The sequence below is a fragment of the Triticum dicoccoides genome, chromosome 2B (assembly GCF_002162155.2).
Source record: "Triticum dicoccoides isolate Atlit2015 ecotype Zavitan chromosome 2B, WEW_v2.0, whole genome shotgun sequence".
In the NCBI taxonomy this organism is placed as follows: Eukaryota; Viridiplantae; Streptophyta; class Magnoliopsida; order Poales; family Poaceae; genus Triticum; species Triticum dicoccoides.
This window is the reverse complement of record NC_041383.1, coordinates 664,572,779-664,582,484: the sequence shown is the minus strand read 5'-3', so window position 1 is coordinate 664,582,484 and position 9,706 is coordinate 664,572,779.

The following is a 9,706-nucleotide window of genomic DNA, read 5'->3' as shown; positions in this document are numbered from 1 at the left end:
TCGGAAATTGAGGTGAACCAAGTTTGCCCACAAAAATTCCTAGATGGCTCTATATCCGGTCCTGAAAAGGTATATTGTTTGAGTGGAATATGCAGAAAGAAAATACTAGTACAAATTTCTACTACAAACGATCGGAAGAAAATACGAATTAATTTAGGCTAAAAAAGGTTCTGCACTGAACATTATACATTGCATGTGCACGCTGGAGAACATAGCTCCAACATCATGTATGAAATAAATACAATACAAAATACTCCCTCTGTTTTAAACTACTTGAAGTTATAACTTTGCGCTTAGTCAAACTTCTTTAAGTTTGGCCAAATGTATAGAAAATATTCTAATATATATAACATCAAATATACATAGTATGAAAATATATATTCTATGATGAATCTAGTGAAACTAATCTGGTGTTGTATCTTAGAATGATTGCAGCTAGGGAAACTAATTTGGTGTTGTATCTTAGAACGGTTGGAGCTAGGGAAACTAATTTGGTGTCATATGTTAGAATGATTAGAGTTGTAAGTGCATCTAGTGTCACCCCTAGTTGGTTTTGGAGTATTGACGACAAACATGGTTGAGGGACTAATGTGTTTGTGAGAATTGCAGGATAACACAGGTAGTAGTCCCTCATTGATTCGGTTTACCTACCAGAAATGACCCCTAAAATGTGTGAAGACATTGAAGACAATGGTGGTTCGTGAAGACATTCACGATGAAGATTATGACATGTGAAGATATTCACTTGAAGACTATGGAGTGCAAAGACATAGCTATTTCGTAATTTGCATTCTTCTTTTATTGAGTTATAGGAACCACCGTACTGTTAAGTGGGGTCCAAGTGAACAAAGTCAGAGTGACTGATGTGATGCTCAACCAAATCATATGTCTTCGAGCGAAGACAATGAGAGCAAACCTTATCCAGAGTTGGACGAGTCAGCTTTGCTTGTAGCCCAAGCCAAGCTGCCATGTGTGTTTGAAATCCGACCGTTGGACATGTGTTAATTCCTTAGTGACCCAGGGTCGTTTCGGACATATCAGGTCGAGTTGCCACTTGGCTATAAATAGTCCACCCCCTACACCATAAATTGGTGGCTGCTCAGAGTTAGTATACAACTTTTGTCGTTTGAGAGCAACCCACCTCCGAATCATTTGAGAGAGAGATCCTTGCGAGGACAAAGCCCAAAACACCCAGAGCCAAAGAGTGTTAGGCATCACTGAAGTCTTTCTGTTCCCGTGATCTGAAGACTTGTTACATTTGAGGACTATGAATCCTCCAGCCGGTTAGGCGTCGCGTTCTAAGCATCCAAGACTCATCGTGGATTGCCGGCGAACGAAGTCTGTGAAGGTTTGGAAGTCTACCTTGAAGACTTACCAGAGTGATTGGGCAAGGACTGGGTGTCCTTAGCTCAAGGGGAATAAGGTGAAGACACGGTCTTCTGAGTTCAATCTCAGCCTCCCTAACTAGACCTACAGTTGTCACAGCAACTGGAACTGGTCTACCAAATCCTTGTCTCCACCAAGCAACTAGTTCTATCCCCTACTCTCACTACTCTTCAGTCTGTCTTCGTGAAGTCATTGCCTGCTTGCCTGATTCATTTGACTTCACTATATGAAGACTTATATCTGTTTGGCTTCGTACTATCTTCCATTCTGATCCTGTCTACCTAGTTGCAGTTAGTCTTCGTGCCTTCACTGTATTGTATGCTTGACTAATGCTTGCCTAGTGTAGTTTTCATTCCGTTGCTTACTATATAGGTTTAGTTTACTTGTTTGTCTTCAAAGCAACCATGTTTTGAAGACTTTCATAAAATCGCCTATTCACCCCTCCTAGTTGATAACTAGCACTTTCATTTGGTATCAGAGCAAGGTACTCCCTATTTCTGTGTGATTCGGTTTAACCACCTGGAGTTTTAGCTATGTCGACTGCAAGGATAATCAAGGTCTCAGCTGCGTGCCCCGTCTTTGATGGTACTGACTACCCCTACTGGAAGAACAAGATGCGCATGCATCTTGAAGCCATTGATGTCGATCTCTGGTATGTCGTCAAGACTGGCGTTCCCAAAGTCGGTGAAGGCGTCACCGCTACTGATGTCAAGAGATTTGCGCAATTGGACTCAACCGGCAATAACATCATTTGTGGTCATCTGACCAAAGGGCAGTATGGCCGTGTGAGTGCACTGGAGTCTGCAAAGCTGGTCTGGGACTGGCTGTCCAAGGTCAACGAAGGCGTCTCAACTCAGAGAGACTCAAGAATCGATGTTCTTCGCAATCTCTTCAACCGCTTCAAGAGAAATGACAATGAGAATGTCCAGCTAATGTTCAATCGCTTGACTATATCACCAATGAGGTTCGTGCTCTCGATGCCACTGAGATCACCAAGCATGAGATTGTGAAGAAGCTTCTGAGATCACTCGACAGCTCGTCTGACACCTTAGCCCTGATGATACAAGAACGTCCTGACTTCAAAGATCTCGGTACGTCTGATATACTTGAGAGGCTCAACACACATGAGTTCCAGCTATCTGAGAAGCATGATATCTATGGTCCCAACTATGGCTGAACCCGTGCCCTGAAGGCAAAAGCTGTTTCCTCATCCGAAGAAGAGTCTAACTGTAGCTCTGGTGATCCTAAAGAGCTTGGCAAAGAGCTTGCAATGCTTGTGAGGAAGTTCCAAAAGTTCTCCAAGAAGAATCGGTTCAGCAAGTCTTCAAGATCTAGCTCAAAGAACGATGAGGCTTCATCACGTGACTACAAGAAGAGAACTTGCCACAAATGCAAGAAGACAGACCACTACATCTTCGAGTGTCCTCAATGGGATAAGGAATCAAAGAAGAAGAGCAAGGATTATGATTCTGATGACAAGTAAAAGAAGAAATCATCAAAATCTTCTTAAAAGTCTTCGTCAAAGTCTTCATTTCACAAGAAGACCTCATCAAGCAAGGCTCATGCATTTATTGGCAAGGAGATGGATTCAGAGGAGGAGTCTAGCTCTGAGGAGGTGGAGGTGGAGTCCCAGGAGAAGTCTGATACAGGCGTGGCAAGCCTGGCTCTGGCATCAACGTTCGTCCCCAAGTCAATCTTCAACACTGAAGACAATGGTCACAACGTTGAAGCCAAAGCTGATGATGATAATGATGACGACTCTGCTCCAACCTACTGCTTCATGGCACGTGGTGCCAAGGTAACCTCACGCAATGCCTATTTCCAAACCTCTAGTGAAGATGACTCCGAATGTGAATCCAAACCTAGCTATAAGACACTTGCTAAAATTGCAATTAAGCAACAAACTGCTATAGAACATATTCAAAAGCTGCTAGACAAAAGCGATGACCTGTTGGACGCGGAAATGAATTGAACTCAGTCCTTAATCGAAGATATTATAAAAGTCTTCGCGTTAAGTATGAAGAACTTGAAAGTCATCAAGAAACTCTCTCAACCTCTCAGGAAGCTTTCCTACGATTATCTTCAAAGGAAGCAGGATCTTGAGAAACTGAGAGTGTCTCATGAAGATCTTCAAAAAGAGAATGATTCACTACTCGCCCAACAGATCATTTCCGCTCAGGTAAAATTTGTTCCACCATGCTTAAAGTGTCTTGAGCGTGATAATGCGGTCTCTGGTGCTGGATGTTCTACCACTTCTGATGTTGCAATATCTTCAACTGCTGATGTGGTAACTCACCCCTCTACTGAGGATGCCACTACTATTGCTGATGAGAATGCTAGGTTGAAGACATTGCTTGAGACTGGCATGTACAAAAGCCTCAAGGGGCATCAGACTTTTTGCAATGTCCTCAAGAAACAGATTGTGAACCGAAACCCTAGGAAAGAGGGTGTTGGGTTCAAGAGGAAAATGAACATTGATGGTTCATATTGGTCGCCTGAGCAGTACCCAAAACCACCTGGGTTGCTGCTAAGGATTCTTTAGTGGACCCATCCACTTTATCTGGCTTCACTTGTGCTAACCCAATTGTCATTGATGAATCCTTTGATGCGAACTATAAACTGTTTAAGAATCAGAATGATGAAGTGTTTGCTAGGTATATTGGTACTAACTACAGGAATGGACCACCTTTGAAGAAGATCTGGGTGCCCAAAAGTTGTCTTGAGAAGCTTCTTGTGAATGTCATCATGACACCACCTGGGAAGAAGACAAACCCCAGACCAAAGGCTTCATATGGTTCAAAGGCTTCATACAGACAGAGGACTCACCTGAGTCACCCTAATGCCAATGTTTTGCAGGGAAACCATACTCAGAATTATGAATATGAGCGTGTTTCATCAAACCACTATGTTCATAAGACCAAGAACTTTTCTACATATTCATATGAGTACTATTCTCCTCCTGCGAAGCTATTTGCTAGGGCTCCCAAGCCAAAGTTCTCAGATGCTGCACTTAGACTCATTGCTTCTAAGCCACCCCTAAAGATGTGGGTGGTTAAGAAGAATTAACTTCTCTTGCAGGGTAAGGTCTCCAGCCGGAAATCAAAAACTTCTGACGCCAATGCTGGAGACCTAAAACATCTTGTGGGACGCAAGATAAAATGCCCCAATGGTCTTACCATGTATTTCATCCCAGGGTTCCTTGACGAGCATCCTATCATGCCTAACCAGAATCTAAACTTTGATAATATGCTTGTTTGCTACATGTTTTTGCTTCACAATACTCTTGGTGAAGCCTATCCCGCTAACTGCACTGTAGGGCACAACTCTAAAAGCCACTGAATGGATCATGGACAGCGGCTGCACCAACCACATGACTGGTGATCGAAGTCTTCTTATGGATTCAACCCTACGTCCATCTACTAAAAGCCACATCACATTCGCTGACACTGGTAAAAGCAATGTATTGGGTCTTGGTAGAGTTGCTATCTCAAAGGATCAACACATGGATAAAGTGATACTTGTTGAATCCCCTGGATACAACTTAATGTCTATGTCAATGCTCTGTGATCTGAACATGATTGTGATATTTGGAAAATGTCGTTGTCTTGTGCTAATGGAATCTGAAAAATCTCTAGTCTTTGAAGGCTATCGAAGAGGTGATCTGTATATGGTAGATTTCTCAGCAGGACCACAGCTTGCCGTATGTCTTCTAGCAAAGGCTTCATAATGCTGGTTATGGCATCAACGGCTAGGACATGCGGGCATGAGGAACCTGTACACTCTCGCGAAGAAGAAGCACATCATTGGCATCGAGGGCGTCAAGTTCAAGAAGGATCATCTATGTGGTGCATGTGAAGCTGGGAAGATGATTAGAGCCAAGCATCCCTCGAAGACAATCATGACTACCTCACGTCCCTTCGAGCTGCTTCACAAGGACTTATTTGGCCCTACTCACTACTCTACCCTTACTACCACTGCACATCTCTATGGCTTCGTTATTGTTGATGATTACTCGAGATACACCTGGGTACACATAATTCTCTATAAGACTGAAGTGCAGGATGTCTTCAAACGCTTCGCAAATCGGGCCAAGACAAATTATGGCATCAAGATCAAGCACATCCGGAGTGACAATGACACTGAGTTCAAGAATGTTGGCCTCGACACTTATCTTGATACATTGGGCATCACACATGAGTTCTCTGCTCCTTACACACCTCAGCAGAATGGCATCGTGGAGCACAAGAACAGAACGCTCATTGAGATGGCACGGATGATGCTCGATGAATACAAGACTCCAAGAAAATTCTGGCCCGAAGCTATTGATACTGCATGCCACATCATCAAGAGAGTATATCTTCATAAGTTCTTCAAGAAGACATCTTATGAACTTCTGACTGGTAAGAAGCCAAATGACATTTACTTCAAAGTCTTTAGTGCTAGGTGTTGGATCAAGGATCCACATCACACGTCTAAATTCGCATCGAAAGCACATGCAGGTTTTATGCTTGGTTACAGAAAGGACTTGCACACCTACAGAGTCTTCAACCTCTTTCACTACAAAGTGGTTGAAATTGTAGATGTGCGGTTTGATGAAAATAATGGCTCGCAAAGAGAGCACCTGCCAAATGTGCTAGATGAAGCTACACCAGGTGAAGCTATCAGGCTAATGGGTACTGAAGAAATCATACCCACCAAGGAACAGGCTGAGGATGATATCATCATTTCTGCACCTAATCAACATGAATAAATGCTCAGTCTGAAGTCAATGCTGAAGATGAAGACAATAGTCAGTCTGATCAAAATCTTCGTCTAGCTCATCCTTGAGTCGCCAATGAATTCCATATTGAGAAGATTATTGATAGCATCAATGCTCCTAGTCCTCTCACTCGATCAAGAGCTACACAACTAGCAAACTTCTACGGTCACTTTGCCTTTGTCTCTATATTTGAACCCAAGAAAGTCGAAGAAGCCTTCATGGAACCTGAATGGATTCAAGCTATGCAAGAAGAGCTTCAACAGTTTGAGCTGAATAATGTCTGGGAGCTTGTCAAACGTCCTCATCCTCGCAAGCACAACATCATTGGCACGAAATGAATCTATCGCAATAAGCAAGGTGAACTTGGACAAGTTGTCAGAAACAAGGCTCGCCTCATCGCTCAAGGTTACACACAAGTGGAAGGAATCGACTTCGATGAGACCTTTGCTCCCGTGGCTAGGCTTGAAGTCATTCGCATACTGCTGGCCTATGCTAACCATCACAACATTCTTCTGTATCAAATGGATGTGAAGAGTGCCTTTCTCAATGGCAAAATCGAAGAAGTGTATGTCACTCACCCGCCTGGTTTTGAAGATCCTAAGCATCCTGATATGGTGTACAAGCTCAACAAGGCACTATATGGCCTCAAACAAGCACCTCGCTCTTGGTATGACACACTCAAAGAATTCCTGAAGAGCAAAGCCTTCAAACCTGGTTCTCTTAATCCCACTCTCTTCATGAAGACATATGATGGTGAACTGTTTGTGTGTCAAATATATGTGGATGACATCATCTTCGGCTGCACCGATAAGAGATACAGTAATGAGTTTGGACACATGATGCAAGAGCAATATCAGATGTCCATGATGGGAGAGCTGAAGTTCTTCCTTGGTCTTCAAATCCATCAACAACGCAATGACATCTTCATATCATAAGAAAAATACCTCAAAGATTGCCTGAAAAAGTTTGGAATGCAAGACTGCAAAGGGTACACAACGACAATGCTAACCAAAAGTCATCTTGGCCCTGACGACAATGGTAAAGAGTTCGATCAAAAGGTATACCGCTCCATGATTGGTTCTTTGCTATACTTATGTGCATCTAGGCATGATATTATGCTTAACGTTTGCATGTGTGCCCGATTCCAAGCAGCACCAAAGGAATCGCATCACCTTGCTGTGAAGCGAATTCTTTGATATTTGGCTCACACCCCAACACTAGGATTGTGGTATCCAAAGGGCCCATCGTTTGATCTAGTTGGATACTTTGATGCCAATTATGCTGGTGACAAGGTTGATCGCAAGTCTACATCAGACACATGTCACTTTCTTGGACGTTCTCTTGTCTGTTGGTCTTCAAAGAAGCAGAACTGCATATCCCTCTCCACTGCTGAATCTAAATACATTGCTGCTGGATCTTGCTGTGCTCAACTTCTCTGGATGAAGCAAACTCTCAAAGATTATGGCATCAACATGAAGAATGTGCTACTCTTCTGCGACAATGAAAGCGCCATCAAGATTGCCAAGAATCCAGTTCGGCACTCAAAGACAAAGCACATTGAGATTCGTCATCACTTTCTCAGAGATCATGTCATCAAGGAAGACATTGATATCATTCACGTCAGCACTAAAGAGCAACTAGCAGATATCTTCACAAAGCCCTTGGATGAGAAAAGGTTTTGCAAGTTGCGGTGTGAGCTAAATATCTTAGAATCCTCAAATGTCCAGTGAATGGACACACATCCTAACACTTATGCATGTTGATGACTTAGATGTGCAACACACGAAGTAACATATCTCTTCAATTAATGAAGACTTACCCTCTGAGTGTGAATACATTAATGTGGAATTTGACTTCGGAGCGCCATGATAATTGTGCGCCGTGTCTGGGTCTAATACTTCCCATACGGTGGGTAACACGACCACCACACTTTCTTGAAGATTTTCATTTGTCATCATGATTGCATTATCTTTGCATTTGGATTGTCTTCAACATTGATTTATCCTCAAAGTCTATATCTTTGCAATGTTGATTTATCTTTTATATATATATAGGGTAGGTCTATTCTAATAACACCCCTTAAGACCTTATTCTGCTAACACCCCATCCCACGTCCTCCCAGGAACCCCCACACCCCCGTGCAGACGACAAACCCCCGCTCGCCCACCTTCTTCCTCGCCGCCCCCACCCTCCCAGCGCACCCACCTTCTTTCATCGCTTGTCCCCTGGTCCCCCACGCCGCTGGCTACCGGGGCATCCACATCCGTTGCCGACCGCCCCTGCCTACCCCAAAGCGCGCCCGCCCACTTACTTGTTCCTCTGCCTCCCCCGGGCTTGCCGACGATCCGCCCATCTTCCCCGCACCTTGCCGACCCCCGGTATTCCTCCCTGTGATCCGTCCCCATCCCTGCTCCCACCCGCCTCACCCCACCGCACCACTTCTCCACTGTCGTCCCGCCATCTTCGGGCAATCGGTGACATCCCAGCAACCGCCAGATCTTGCGGGATCCTCCACCTCCCTCCTCCCGTGTCTGCTCCGGCCTTCCTGCTGGAGGCACCACCTCCTCTTCCTCTCTGGCGCAGCCCCAGTGACGCTTCCAATGACTGGTCACGCCTGCCGGCTACCCTACCTTACCCTCCTCCTCAGCTCCCCGTCCGGAGCTCCAACAACCTCGACCTTGGGCCCCCGAGCAGCTATGGAGCCCCTCGCCCCCTCCTGCTCGCTAGCGCCTCCAGTGGCCCGTGGATCCCCCTGTTTCTTCCTCTTTCGTGGGTCGCGGGGCCACCGCCGAATCCGGTCGCTGCCCTGAAATTTGGACGGCCGTGCATCCCCTCCCCCTCCCTTCGTTAATTTCTCCCTCACCGACGGGGCTCCCCTCCCCCATGGCGGGATCTTCCTACCCCTAGTGTCGCGCCCCTGCCTTCCACATCGGTCGCCACAACCAGCTGGCCCCGCTACCTTCCCGCCGATGACCTGATGCTCTGACCCTTCTTCCACCTCCCCTCTTCGCGGGAGCATTGCGACATGTGGTTGTTGCAGTGCACGGGCCCTCGAGGTGCAGTGCAGCGTGCATGCAGCCCAGCTGTAGGAGAGCCTGATTGCATTTTGATTTTGTTTTTCAGGTGGTCATTACCAGATTTGGGGTTGCAAAAAGTAGTGTGGGCTGCTTCAGGTGAGCTCGCCTCTAGCGCGTCCGTGCAGTGCGGTGCATGCATGTGTGTAGTCCATTGTGCGTGGGCAGCAGCTCGCAAGGTCTCATGCGCTTCATCGTGTGCAGTTTCTTGCTCGGCCATGCAGTTCTGCGCAAGATTCCTGTTCTCACCTCGATCTATAGCAGCCTTGTCGACAACCTCCGCGTTCTACATGAAACAGTTCTTTTTCTTTTGAGTCGAGTTGTGTGTGATGTGTTGTGTGTTGGACTAGATGCAGTATGGACGGTGACGCCGTGCAGCTCATTGGCGGCGTACGTGTGATTCGACAGCTAGCAGCGTGTAGTTCGGTAGCCCCCTGAAGCATCTTATTTTGCAATTCTTTTGATGTGTTCTGTGATCTCTGCGTGC